This window comes from Ascidiella aspersa, chromosome 4, assembly GCF_963924565.1.
Source record: "Ascidiella aspersa chromosome 4, kaAscAspe10.2, whole genome shotgun sequence".
Taxonomy (NCBI): Eukaryota; Metazoa; Chordata; class Ascidiacea; order Phlebobranchia; family Ascidiidae; genus Ascidiella; species Ascidiella aspersa.
In genome coordinates this window covers 16,199,641-16,210,865 of record NC_139450.1, presented here as the reverse complement: position 1 = coordinate 16,210,865, position 11,225 = coordinate 16,199,641, and the positions used below count along the sequence as shown (strand labels likewise).

The 11,225-nt window shown below is 38.4% G+C and overlaps 1 protein-coding gene and 41 non-coding genes across 42 annotated transcripts in view; 41 read left to right on the top strand and 1 right to left on the bottom strand.

Annotated features, from left to right (window-relative positions):
* Trnac-gca (transfer RNA cysteine (anticodon GCA)) overlaps positions 1-10 on the top strand; it is a 72-nt gene extending 62 nt beyond the window's left edge. Inside the window, exon 1 of the tRNA in view lies at positions 1-10. This exon is cut by the window's left edge and continues 62 nt beyond it. This is a non-coding gene — a tRNA (tRNA-Cys).
* Positions 1-11,225, bottom strand: part of LOC146148200 (uncharacterized) — a 66,798-nt gene that overhangs the window by 15,086 nt on the left and 40,487 nt on the right. The window lies entirely within an intron of this gene.
* Trnac-gca (transfer RNA cysteine (anticodon GCA)) lies at positions 196-267 on the top strand. The gene has a single exon. It is a non-coding gene; the product is annotated as a tRNA-Cys (tRNA).
* On the top strand, positions 453-524 carry Trnac-gca (transfer RNA cysteine (anticodon GCA)). The gene has a single exon. It is a non-coding gene; the product is annotated as a tRNA-Cys (tRNA).
* On the top strand, positions 711-782 carry Trnac-gca (transfer RNA cysteine (anticodon GCA)). The gene has a single exon. It is a non-coding gene; the product is annotated as a tRNA-Cys (tRNA).
* Positions 970-1,040, top strand: Trnac-gca (transfer RNA cysteine (anticodon GCA)). The gene has a single exon. It is a non-coding gene; the product is annotated as a tRNA-Cys (tRNA).
* Positions 1,506-1,577, top strand: Trnac-gca (transfer RNA cysteine (anticodon GCA)). Its single transcript has one exon. It is a non-coding gene; the product is annotated as a tRNA-Cys (tRNA).
* On the top strand, positions 1,764-1,835 carry Trnac-gca (transfer RNA cysteine (anticodon GCA)). Its single transcript has one exon. It is a non-coding gene; the product is annotated as a tRNA-Cys (tRNA).
* On the top strand, positions 2,046-2,117 carry Trnac-gca (transfer RNA cysteine (anticodon GCA)). Its single transcript has one exon. It is a non-coding gene; the product is annotated as a tRNA-Cys (tRNA).
* On the top strand, positions 2,304-2,375 carry Trnac-gca (transfer RNA cysteine (anticodon GCA)). Its single transcript has one exon. It is a non-coding gene; the product is annotated as a tRNA-Cys (tRNA).
* Positions 2,560-2,631, top strand: Trnac-gca (transfer RNA cysteine (anticodon GCA)). The gene has a single exon. It is a non-coding gene; the product is annotated as a tRNA-Cys (tRNA).
* Positions 2,839-2,910, top strand: Trnac-gca (transfer RNA cysteine (anticodon GCA)). The gene has a single exon. It is a non-coding gene; the product is annotated as a tRNA-Cys (tRNA).
* Trnac-gca (transfer RNA cysteine (anticodon GCA)) lies at positions 3,378-3,449 on the top strand. The gene has a single exon. It is a non-coding gene; the product is annotated as a tRNA-Cys (tRNA).
* On the top strand, positions 3,636-3,707 carry Trnac-gca (transfer RNA cysteine (anticodon GCA)). Its single transcript has one exon. It is a non-coding gene; the product is annotated as a tRNA-Cys (tRNA).
* Positions 3,893-3,964, top strand: Trnac-gca (transfer RNA cysteine (anticodon GCA)). Its single transcript has one exon. It is a non-coding gene; the product is annotated as a tRNA-Cys (tRNA).
* Positions 4,173-4,244, top strand: Trnac-gca (transfer RNA cysteine (anticodon GCA)). The gene has a single exon. It is a non-coding gene; the product is annotated as a tRNA-Cys (tRNA).
* Trnac-gca (transfer RNA cysteine (anticodon GCA)) lies at positions 4,429-4,500 on the top strand. Its single transcript has one exon. It is a non-coding gene; the product is annotated as a tRNA-Cys (tRNA).
* Positions 4,709-4,780, top strand: Trnac-gca (transfer RNA cysteine (anticodon GCA)). The gene has a single exon. It is a non-coding gene; the product is annotated as a tRNA-Cys (tRNA).
* Trnac-gca (transfer RNA cysteine (anticodon GCA)) lies at positions 4,967-5,038 on the top strand. The gene has a single exon. It is a non-coding gene; the product is annotated as a tRNA-Cys (tRNA).
* Positions 5,225-5,296, top strand: Trnac-gca (transfer RNA cysteine (anticodon GCA)). The gene has a single exon. It is a non-coding gene; the product is annotated as a tRNA-Cys (tRNA).
* Trnac-gca (transfer RNA cysteine (anticodon GCA)) lies at positions 5,482-5,553 on the top strand. Its single transcript has one exon. It is a non-coding gene; the product is annotated as a tRNA-Cys (tRNA).
* Positions 5,763-5,834, top strand: Trnac-gca (transfer RNA cysteine (anticodon GCA)). The gene has a single exon. It is a non-coding gene; the product is annotated as a tRNA-Cys (tRNA).
* Positions 6,021-6,092, top strand: Trnac-gca (transfer RNA cysteine (anticodon GCA)). Its single transcript has one exon. It is a non-coding gene; the product is annotated as a tRNA-Cys (tRNA).
* Trnac-gca (transfer RNA cysteine (anticodon GCA)) lies at positions 6,279-6,349 on the top strand. Its single transcript has one exon. It is a non-coding gene; the product is annotated as a tRNA-Cys (tRNA).
* Positions 6,536-6,607, top strand: Trnac-gca (transfer RNA cysteine (anticodon GCA)). Its single transcript has one exon. It is a non-coding gene; the product is annotated as a tRNA-Cys (tRNA).
* Trnac-gca (transfer RNA cysteine (anticodon GCA)) lies at positions 6,795-6,865 on the top strand. Its single transcript has one exon. It is a non-coding gene; the product is annotated as a tRNA-Cys (tRNA).
* Trnac-gca (transfer RNA cysteine (anticodon GCA)) lies at positions 7,052-7,123 on the top strand. The gene has a single exon. It is a non-coding gene; the product is annotated as a tRNA-Cys (tRNA).
* Trnac-gca (transfer RNA cysteine (anticodon GCA)) lies at positions 7,331-7,402 on the top strand. Its single transcript has one exon. It is a non-coding gene; the product is annotated as a tRNA-Cys (tRNA).
* Trnac-gca (transfer RNA cysteine (anticodon GCA)) lies at positions 7,589-7,660 on the top strand. The gene has a single exon. It is a non-coding gene; the product is annotated as a tRNA-Cys (tRNA).
* On the top strand, positions 7,871-7,942 carry Trnac-gca (transfer RNA cysteine (anticodon GCA)). The gene has a single exon. It is a non-coding gene; the product is annotated as a tRNA-Cys (tRNA).
* Trnac-gca (transfer RNA cysteine (anticodon GCA)) lies at positions 8,129-8,200 on the top strand. The gene has a single exon. It is a non-coding gene; the product is annotated as a tRNA-Cys (tRNA).
* Positions 8,410-8,481, top strand: Trnac-gca (transfer RNA cysteine (anticodon GCA)). Its single transcript has one exon. It is a non-coding gene; the product is annotated as a tRNA-Cys (tRNA).
* Positions 8,668-8,739, top strand: Trnac-gca (transfer RNA cysteine (anticodon GCA)). Its single transcript has one exon. It is a non-coding gene; the product is annotated as a tRNA-Cys (tRNA).
* Positions 8,925-8,996, top strand: Trnac-gca (transfer RNA cysteine (anticodon GCA)). The gene has a single exon. It is a non-coding gene; the product is annotated as a tRNA-Cys (tRNA).
* On the top strand, positions 9,205-9,276 carry Trnac-gca (transfer RNA cysteine (anticodon GCA)). The gene has a single exon. It is a non-coding gene; the product is annotated as a tRNA-Cys (tRNA).
* Trnac-gca (transfer RNA cysteine (anticodon GCA)) lies at positions 9,462-9,533 on the top strand. Its single transcript has one exon. It is a non-coding gene; the product is annotated as a tRNA-Cys (tRNA).
* Positions 9,720-9,791, top strand: Trnac-gca (transfer RNA cysteine (anticodon GCA)). The gene has a single exon. It is a non-coding gene; the product is annotated as a tRNA-Cys (tRNA).
* Positions 9,977-10,048, top strand: Trnac-gca (transfer RNA cysteine (anticodon GCA)). The gene has a single exon. It is a non-coding gene; the product is annotated as a tRNA-Cys (tRNA).
* Positions 10,257-10,328, top strand: Trnac-gca (transfer RNA cysteine (anticodon GCA)). The gene has a single exon. It is a non-coding gene; the product is annotated as a tRNA-Cys (tRNA).
* Positions 10,514-10,585, top strand: Trnac-gca (transfer RNA cysteine (anticodon GCA)). The gene has a single exon. It is a non-coding gene; the product is annotated as a tRNA-Cys (tRNA).
* Trnac-gca (transfer RNA cysteine (anticodon GCA)) lies at positions 10,772-10,843 on the top strand. The gene has a single exon. It is a non-coding gene; the product is annotated as a tRNA-Cys (tRNA).
* Trnac-gca (transfer RNA cysteine (anticodon GCA)) lies at positions 11,030-11,101 on the top strand. Its single transcript has one exon. It is a non-coding gene; the product is annotated as a tRNA-Cys (tRNA).

The window sequence follows — 11,225 nt, the reverse complement described above, 5'->3', positions numbered from 1 at the left end:
GGTGCCCCCTCTTTTTGATATTGGCTTTAGCATCAATTTTATTGCAACGAAACGTAAGACGACTAATCAACTATGCTTTCTATGGAATCTTAATAAGTTCAGTAAATCAAAAGATATTCAATGTCACAAAATCCACCAAGAAACATCATAGAATGTCGCACTGATTACCTGTTAACCATTTCGTAAGCAAGATATGTGGGTATAGCTCAGTGGTAGAGCATTCGACTGCAGATCGAGAGGTCCCCGGTTCAAATCCGGGTGCCCCTCTTTTTGATATTGGCTTTAGCATCAATTTTATTGCAACGAAACGTAAGACGACTAATCAACTATGCTTGCTATGAAATCTTAATAAGTTCAGTAATCCAAAAAGTAGTCCAATATCACAAAATCCAACACGAAACATCATAATATGTCGCACTAATTACCTGTTAACTATTTCGTAAGCAACATATGGGGGTATAGCTCAGTGGTAGAGCATTCGACTGCAGATCGAGAGGTCCCCGGTTCAAATCCGGTTGCCCCCTCTTTTTGACATTGACTTTAGCATCAATTTTATTGCAACGAAACGTAAGACGATTAATCAACTATGCTTGCTATGAAATCTTAATAAGTTCAGTAAACCAAAAAGTAGTCCAATATCAAAAAATCCATTAAGAAAGATCACAATATGTCGCACTGATTACATGTTTACCATTTCGTAAGCATCATATGGGGGTATAGCTCAGTGGTAGAGCATTCGACTGCAGATCGAGAGGTCCCCGGTTCAAATCCGGGTGCCCCCTTTTTTTTGATATTGGCTTTAGGATCAATTTTATTGCAACGAAACGTAAGACGATTAATCAACTATGCTTGCTTTGAAATTTTAATAAGTTCAGTAAACCAAAAAGTAGTCCAATATCACAAAATCCATTAAGAAACATCATAATATGTTGCACTGATTACCTGTTAACCATTTCATAAGCAACATATGTGGGTATAGCTCAGTGGTAGAGCATTCGACTGCAGATCGAGAACCACCGGTTCAAATCCGGGTGCCCCCTCTTTTTGACATTGGCTTTAGCATCAATTTTATTGCAACGAAACGTAAGACGACTAATCAACTATGCTTGCTATGAAATCTTAATAAGTTCAGTAAACCAAAAAGTAGTCCAATATCAAAAAATCCATCAAGAAAGATCATAATATGTCGCACTGATTAACTGTTAACCATTTCGTAAACATCATATGGGGGTATAGCTCAGTGTTAGAGCATTCGACTTCAGATCGAGAGGTCCCCGGTTCAAATCCGGGTGCCCCCTCTTTTTGATATTGGCTTTAGTATCAATTTTATTGCAACAAAACGTAAGACGACTAATCAACTATGCTTTCTATGGAATCTTAATAAGTTCAGCAAACCAAAAAGTAGTCCAATATCACAAAATCCATCAAGAAACATCATAATATGTCGCACTGTTTACCTGTTTTTTGTGACATAGGACTAAAAAAAACATTCGATTGCAACATATGGGGGTATAGCTCAGTGGTAGAGCATTCGACTGCAGATCGAGAGGTCCCCGGTTCAAATCCGGGTGCCCCCTTTTTTTGATATTGGCTTTAGGATCAATTTTATTGCAACGAACCGTAAGACGATTAATCAACTATGCTTGCTTTGAAATTTTAATAAGTTCAGTAAACCAAAAAGTAGTCCAATATCACAAAATCCATTAAGAAACATCATAATATGTTGCACTGATTACCTGTTAACCATTTCGTAAGCAACATATGTGGGTATAGCTCAGTGGTAGAGCATTCGACTGCAGATCGAGAGGTCCCCGTTTCAAATCCGGGTGCCCCCTCTTTTTGATATTGGCTTTAGCATCAATTTTATTGCACCGAAACGTAAGACGACTGATCAACTATGCTTGCTATGAAATCTTAATAAGTTCAGTAAATCAAAAAGTAGTCCAATATCACAAAATCCATCAAGAAACATCATAATATGTCGCACTGTTCACCTGTTTTTTTGTTACATAGGACTAAAAAAAAAACATTCCAGAGCAACATATGGGTGTGTAGCTCAGCGGTAGAGCATTCGACTGCAGATCGAGAGGTCCCCGGTTCAAATCCGGGTGCCCCCTCTTTTTAATATTGGCTTTAGCATCAATTTTATTGCAACGAAACGTAAGACGACTTATCAACTATGCTTGCTGTGAAATCTTAATAAGTTCAGTAAACCAAAAAGTAGTCCAATATCAAAAAATCCATTAAGAAAGATCATAATATGTCGCACTGATTACCTGTTAACCATTTCGTAAGCATCATATGGGGGTAAAGCTCAGTGGTAGAGCATTCGACTGCAGATCGAGAGGTCCTCGGTTCAAATCCGGGTGCCCCCTCTTTTTGATATTGGTTTAGCATCAATTTTATTGCAACGAAACGTAAGACGACTAATAACTATGCTTTCTACAGAATCTTAATAAGTTCAGTAAATCAAAAAGTAGTCCAATATCAAAAAATCCATTAAGAAACATCATAATATGTCGCACTGTTTACCTGTTAACCACTTGGCAGGCAACATATGGGGGTATAGCTCAGTGGTAGAGCATTCGACTGCAGATCGAGAGGTCCCCGGTTCAAATCCGGGTGCCCCCTCTTTTTGATATTGGCTTTAGCATCAATTTTATTGCAACGAAACGTAAGACGACTAATAACTATGCTTTCTATAGAATCTTAATAAGTTCAGTAAATCAAAAAGTAGCCCAATATCAAAAAATCCATTAAGAAACATCATAATATGTCGCACTGTTTACCTGTTTTTTGTGACATAGGACTAAAAAAAAACATTCGAATGCAACATATGGGGGTATAGCTCAGTGGTAGAGCATTCGACTGCAGATCGAGAGGTCCCCGGTTCAAATCCGGGTGCCCCCTCTTTTTGATATTGGCTTTAGAATCAACTTTATTGCAACGAAACGTAAAACGACTGAACAACTATGCTTGCTATGAAATTTTAACAAGTTTAGTAAACCAAAAAGTAGTTCAATATCACAAAATCCATCACGAAACATCATAATATGTCGCACTGATTACCTGTTAACCATTTCATAAGCAACATATTGGGGTATAACTCAGTGGTAGAGCATTCGTCTGCAGATCGAGAGGTCCCCGGTTCAAATCCTGGTGCCCCCTCTTTTTGATATTGGCTTTAGCATCAATTTTACTGCAACGAAACGTAAGACGACTAATCAACTATTCTTTCTACGGAATCTTAATCAGTTCAGCGAATCAAAAAGTAGTCCAATATCACAAAATCCATCAAGAAACATCATAATATGTAGCACTGTTTACCTGTTTTTTTGTGACATAGGACTAAAAAAAAACATTAGAATGCAACATTTGGGGGTATAGCTCAGTGGTAGAGCATTCGACTGCAGATCAAAAGGTTCCCGGTTCAAATCCGGGTGCCCCCTCTTTTTGATATTGGCTTTAGCATCAATTTTATTGCAACGAAACGTAAGACGACTTATCAACTATGCTTGCTGTGAAATCTTAATAAGTTCAGTAAACCAAAAGGTAGTCCACTATCAAAAAATCCATTAAGAAACATCATAATATGTCGCACTGATTACCTGTTAACCATTTCGTAGGCATCATATGGGGGTATAGCTCAGTGGTAGAGCATTCGACTGCAGATCGAGAGGTCCCCGGTTCAAATCCGGGTGCCCCCTCTTTTTGATATTGGCTTTAGCATCAATTTTATTGCAACGAAACGTAAGACGACTAATAACTATGCTTTCTATAGAATCTTAATAAGTTCAGTAAATCAAAATGTAGTCCAACATCAAAAAATCCATTAAGAAACATCATAATATGTCGCACTGTTTACCTGTTAACCACTTGGCAAGCAACATATGGGGGTATAGCTCAGTGGTAGAGCATTCGACTGCAGATCGAGAGGTCCCCGGTTCAAATCCGGGTGCCCCCTCTTTTTGATATTGGCTTTAGCATCAATTTTATTGCAACAAAACGTAAGACGACTAATCAACTATGCTTTCTATGGAATCTTAATAAGTTCAGTAAATCAAAAAGTAGTCCAATATCACAAAATCCATCTAGAAACATCATAATATGTCGCACTGCTTACCTGTTTTTTTGTGACATTGGACTAAAAAAAACATTCGAATGCAACATATGGGGGTATAGCTCAGTGGTAGAGCATTCGACTGCAGATCGAGAGGTCCCCGGTTCAAATCCGGGTGCCCCTCTTTTTGATATTGGCTTTAGCATCAATTTTATTGCAACGAAACGTAAGACGACTAATAACTATGCTTTCTATAGAATCTTAATAAGTTCAGTAAATCAAAATGTAGTCCAACATCAAAAAATCCATTAAGAAACATCATAATATGTCGCACTGTTTACCTGTTAACCACTTGGCAAGCAACATATGGGGGTATAGCTCAGTGGTAGAGCATTCGACTGCAGATCGAGAGGTCCCCGGTTCAAATCCGGGTGCCCCCTCTTTTTGATATTGGCTTTAGCATCAATTTTATTGCAACAAAACGTAAGACGACTAATCAACTATGCTTTCTATGGAATCTTAATAAGTTCAGTAAATCAAAAAGTAGTCCAATATCACAAAATCCATCTAGAAACATCATAATATGTCGCACTGCTTACCTGTTTTTTTGTGACATTGGACTAAAAAAAACATTCGAATGCAACATATGGGGGTATAGCTCAGTGGTAGAGCATTCGACTGCAGATCGAGAGGTCCCCGGTTCAAATCCGGGTGCCCCCTCTTTTTGATATTGGCTTTAGCATCAATTTTATTGCAACAAAACGTAAGACGACTAATCAACTATGCTTTCTATGGAATCTTAATAAGTTCAGTAAATCAAAAAGTAGTCCAATATCACAAAATCCATCTAGAAACATCATAATATGTCGCACTAATTACCTGTTAACCACTTGGCAAGCAACATATGGGGGTATAGCTCAGTGGTAGAGCATTCGACTGCAGATCGAGAGGTCCCCGGTTCAAATCCGGGTGCCTCCTTTTTTCGACATTGGTTTTAGCATCAATTTTATTGCAACGAAACGTAAGACGACTAATCAACTATGCTTGCTATGAAATCTTAATAAGTTCAGTAAACCAAAAAGTAGTCCAATATCAAAAAATCCATCAAGAAATATCATAGAATGTCGCACTGATTACCTGTTAACCATTTGGTAAGCATCATATGGGGGTATAGCTCAGTGGTAGAGCATTCGACTGCAGATCGAGAGGTCCCCGGTTCACATCCGGGTGCCCCCTTTTTTCGACATTGGTTTTACCATCAATTTTATTGCAACGAAACGTAAGACGACTAATCAACTATGCTTGCTATGAAATCTTAATAAGTTCAGTAAATCAAAAGATATTCAATGTCACAAAATCCATCAAGAAACATCATAAAATGTCGCACTGATTACCTGTTAACCATTTCGTAAGCAACATATGGGGGTATAGCTCAGTGGTAGAGCATTCGACTGCAGATCGAGAGGTCCCCGGTTCAAATCCTGGTGCCCCCTCTTTTTGATATTGGCTTTAGCATCAATTTTAATGCAACGAAACGTAAAGCGACTAATCAACTATGCTTGCTATGAAATCTTAAGAAGTTCAGTAAATCAAAAAGTAGTCCAATATCACAAAATCCATCAAGAAACATCATAATATGTCGCACTGTTTACCTGTTTTTTTGTGACATACGACTAAAAAAAAACATACGAATGCAACATATGGGGTTATAGCTCAGTGGTAGAGCATTCGACTGCAGATCGAGAGGTCCCCGCTTCAAATCCGGGTGCCCCCTCTTTTTGATATTGGCTTTAGCATCAATTTTATTGCAACGAAACGTAAGACGACTAATCAACTATGCTTTCTATGGAATCTTAATAAGTTCAGTAAATCAAAAAGTAGTCCAATATCAAAAAATCCATTAAGAAACATCATAATATGTCGCACTGTTTACCTGTTAACCACTTGGCAAGCAATATATGGGGGTATAGCTCAGTGGTAGAGCATTCGACTGCAGATCGAGAGGTCCCCGGTTCAAATCCGGGTGCCCCCTCTTTTTGACATTGGCTTTAGCATCAATTTTATTGCAACGAAACGTAAGACGACTAATCAACTATGCTTGCTATGAAATCTTGATAAGTTCAGTAAACCAAAAAGTAGTCCAATATCAAAAAATCCATTAAGAAAGATCATAATATGTCGCACTGATTACCTGTTAACCATTTCGCAAGCATCATATGGGGGTATAGCTCAGTGGTAGAGCATTCGACTGCAGATCGAGAGCCACCGGTTCAAATCCGGGTGCGCCCTCTTTTTGATATTGGCTTTAGCATCAATTTTATTGCAACGAAACGTAAGACGACTAATCAACTATGCTTGCTATGAAATCTTAATAAGTTCAGTAATCCAAAAAGTAGTCCAATATCAAAAAATCCATTAAGAAAGATCATAATATGTCGCACTGATTACATGTTTACCATTTCGTAAGCATCATATGGGGGTATAGCTCAGTGGTAGAGCATTCGACTGCAGATCGAGAGGTCCCCGGTTCAAATCCGGGTGCCCCCTTTTTTTTGATATTGGCTTTAGGATCAATTTTATTGCAACGAAACGTAAGACGATTAATCAACTATGCTTGCTTTGAAATTTTAATAAGTTCAGTAAACCAAAAAGTAGTCCAATATCACAAAATCCATTAAGAAACATCATAATATGTTGCACTGATTACCTGTTAACCATTTCGTAAGCAACATATGTGGGTATAGCTCAGTGGTAGAGCATTCGACTGCAGATCGAGAACCACCGGTTCAAATCCGGGTGCCCCCTCTTTTTGACATTGGCTTTAGCATCAATTTTATTGCAACGAAACGTAAGACGACTAATCAACTATGCTTGCTATGAAATCTTAATAAGTTCAGTAAACCAAAAAGTAGTCCAATATCAAAAAATCCATCAAGAAAGATCATAATATGTTGCACTGATTACCTGTTAACCATTTCGTAAGCAACATATGTGGGTATAGCTCAGTGGTAGAGCATTCGACTGCAGATCGAGAGGTCCCCGGTTCAAATCCGGGTGCCCCCTCTTTTTGATATTGGCTTTAGTATCAATTTTATTGCAACAAAACGTAAGACGACTAATCAACTATGCTTTCTATGGAATCTTAATAAGTTCAGCAAACCAAAAAGTAGTCCAATATCACAAAATCCATCAAGAAACATCATAATATGTCGCACTGTTTACCTGTTTTTTGTGACATAGGACTAAAAAAAACATTCGATTGCAACATATGGGGGTATAGCTCAGTGGTAGAGCATTCGACTGCAGATCGAGAGGTCCCCGGTTCAAATCCGGGTGCCCCCTTTTTTTGATATTGGCTTTAGGATCAATTTTATTGCAACGAACCGTAAGACGATTAATCAACTATGCTTGCTTTGAAATTTTAATAAGTTCAGTAAACCAAAAAGTAGTCCAATATCACAAAATCCATTAAGAAACATCATAATATGTTGCACTGATTACCTGTTAAGCATTTCGTAAGCAACATATGTGGGTATAGCTCAGTGGTAGAGCATTCGACTGCAGATCGAGAGGTCCCCGTTTCAAATCCGGGTGCCCCCTCTTTTTGATATTGGCTTTAGCATCAATTTTATTGCAACGAAACGTAAGACGACTGATCAACTATGCTTGCTATGAAATCTTAATAAGTTCAGTAAATCAAAAAGTAGTCCAATATCACAAAATCCATCAAGAAACATCATAATATGTCGCACTGTTCACCTGTTTTTTTGTTACATAGGACTAAAAAAAAAACATTCCAGAGCAACATATGGGTGTGTAGCTCAGCGGTAGAGCATTCGACTGCAGATCGAGAGGTCCCCGGTTCAAATCCGGGTGCCCCCTCTTTTTAATATTGGCTTTAGAATCAACTTTATTGCAACGAAACGTAAAACGACTGAACAACTATGATTGCTATGAAATTTTAACAAGTTTAGTAAACCAAAAAGTAGTTCAATATCACAAAATCCATCACGAAACATCATAATATGTCGCACTGATTACCTGTTAACCATTTCATAAGCAACATATTGGGGTATAGCTCAGTGGTAGAGCATTCGACTGCAGATCGAGAGGTCCCCGGTTCAAATCCTGGTGCCCCCTCTTTTTGATATTGGCTTTAGCATCAATTTTACTGCAACGAAACGTAAGACGACTAATCAACTATTCTTTCTACGGAATCTTAATCAGTTCAGCGAATCAAAAAGTAGTCCAATATCACAAAATCCATCAAGAAACATCATAATATGTAGCACTGTTTACCTGTTTTTTTGTGACATAGGACTAAAAAAAAACATTAGAATGCAACATTTGGGGGTATAGCTCAGTGGTAGAGCATTCGACTGCAGATCAAAAGGTTCCCGGTTCAAATCCGGGTGCCCCCTCTTTTTGATATTGGCTTTAGCATCAATTTTATTTCAACGAAACGTAAGACGACTTATCAACTATGCTTGCTGTGAAATCTTAATAAGTTCAGTAAACCAAAAGGTAGTCCACTATCAAAAAATCCATTAAGAAAGATCATAATATGTCGCACTGATTACCTGTTAACCATTTCGTAGGCATCATATGGGGGTATAGCTCAGTGGTAGAGCATTCGACTGCAGATCGAGAGGTCCCCGGTTCAAATCCGGGTGCCCCCTCTTTTTGATATTGGCTTTAGCATCAATTTTATTGCAACGAAACGTAAGACGACTAATAACTATGCTTTCTATAGAATCTTAATAAGTTCAGTAAATCAAAATGTAGTCCAACATCAAAAAATCCATTAAGAAACATCATAATATGTCGCACTGTTTACCTGTTAACCACTTGGCAAGCAACATATGGGGGTATAGCTCAGTGGTAGAGCATTCGACTGCAGATCGAGAGGTCCCCGGTTCAAATCCGGGTGCCCCCTCTTTTTGATATTGGCTTTAGCATCAATTTTATTGCAACAAAACGTAAGACGACTAATCAACTATGCTTTCTATGGAATCTTAATAAGTTCAGTAAATCAAAAAGTAGTCCAATATCACAAAATCCATCTAGAAACATCATAATATGTCGCACTGCTTACCTGTTTTTTTGTGACATTGGACTAAAAAAAACATTCGAATGCAACATATGGGGGTATAGCTCAGTGGTAGAGCATTCGACTGCAGATCGAGAGGTCCCCGGTTCAAATCCGGGTGCCCCCTTTTTTTGATATTGGCTTTAGCATCAATTTTAATGCAACGAAACGTAAGACGACTAATCAACTATGGTTTCTATGGAATCTTAATAAGTTCAGTAAATCAAAAGATATTCAAAGTCACAAAATCCATCAAGAAACATCATAGAATGTCGCACTGTTTACCTGTTAACCACTTGGCAAGCAACATATGGGGGTATAGCTCAGTGGTAGAGCATTCGACTGCAGATCGAGAGGTCCCCGGTTCAAATCCGGGTGCCCCCTTTTTTCGACATTGGTTTTACCATCAATTTTATTGCAACGAAACGTAAGACGACTAATCAACTATGCTTGCTATGAAATCTTAATAAGTTCAGTAAACCAAAAAGTAGTCCAATATCAAAAAATCCATCAAGAAACATCATAGAATGTCGCACTGATTACCTGTTAACCATTTCGTAAGCATCATATGGGGGTATAGCTCAGTGGTAGAGCATTCGACTGCAGATCGAGAGGTCCCCGGTTCACATCCGGGTGCCCCCTTTTTTCGACATTGGTTTTACCATCAATTTTATTGCAACGAAACGTAAGACGACTAATCAACTATGCTTGCTATGAAATCTTAATAAGTTCAGTAAATCAAAAGATATTCAATGTCACAAAATCCATCAAGAAACATCATAGAATGTCGCACTGATTACCTGTTAACCATTTCGTAAGCAACATATGGGGGTATAGCTCAGTGGTAGAGCATTCGACTGCAGATCGAGAGGTCCCCGTTTCAAATCCGGGTGCCGCCTCTTTTTGATATTGGCTTGAGCATCAATTTTAATGCAACAAAACGTAAGACGACTAATCAACTATGCTTTCTATGGAATCTTAATAAGTTCAGTAAATCAAAAAGTAGTCCAATATCACAAAATCCATCTAGAAACATCATAATATGTCGCACTGCTTACCTGTTTTTTTGTGACATTGGACTAAAAAAAACATTCGAATGCAACATATGGGGGTATAGCTCAGTGGTAGAGCATTCGACTGCAGATCGAGAGGTCCCCGGTTCAAATCCGGGTGCCCCCTTTTTTTGATATTGGCTTTAGCATCAATTTTAACGCAACGAAACGTAAGACGACTAATCAACTATGGTTTCTATGGAATCTTAATAAGTTCAGTAAATCAAAAGATATTCAAAGTCACAAAATCCATCAAGAAACATCATAGAATGTCGCACTGTTTACCTGTTAACCACTTGGCAAGCAACATATGGGGGTATAGCTCAGTGGTAGAGCATTCGACTGCAGATCGAGAGGTCCCCGGTTCAAATCCGGGTGCCCCCTTTTTTCGATATTGGTTTTACCATCAATTTTATTGCAACGAAACGTAAGACGACTAATCAACTATGCTTGCTATGAAATCTTAATAAGTTCGGTAAACCAAAAAGTAGTCCAATATCAAAAAATCCATTAAGAAAGATCATAATATGTCGCACTGATTACCTGTTAACCATTTCGTAAGCATCATATGGGGGTATAGCTCAGTGGTAGAGCATTCGACTGCAGATCGAGAGGTCCCCGGTTCAAATCCGGGTGCCCCCTCTTTTTGATATTGGCTTTAGCATCAATTTTAATGCAACGAAACGTAAGGCGACTAATCAACTATGGTTACTATAGAATCTTAATAAGTTCAGTAAATCAAAAAGTAGTCCAATATCAAAAAATCCATCAAGAAACATCATAGAATGTCGCACTGATTACCTGTTAACCATTTCGTAAGCATCATATGGGGGTATAGCTCAGTGGTAGAGCATTCGACTGCAGATCGAGAGGTCCCCGGTTCACATCCGGGTGCCCCCTTTTTTCGACATTGGTTTTACCATCAATTTTATTGCAACGAAACGTAAGACGACTAATCAACTATGCTTGCTATGAAATCTTAATAAGTTCAGTAAATCAAAAGATATTCAATGTCACAAAATCC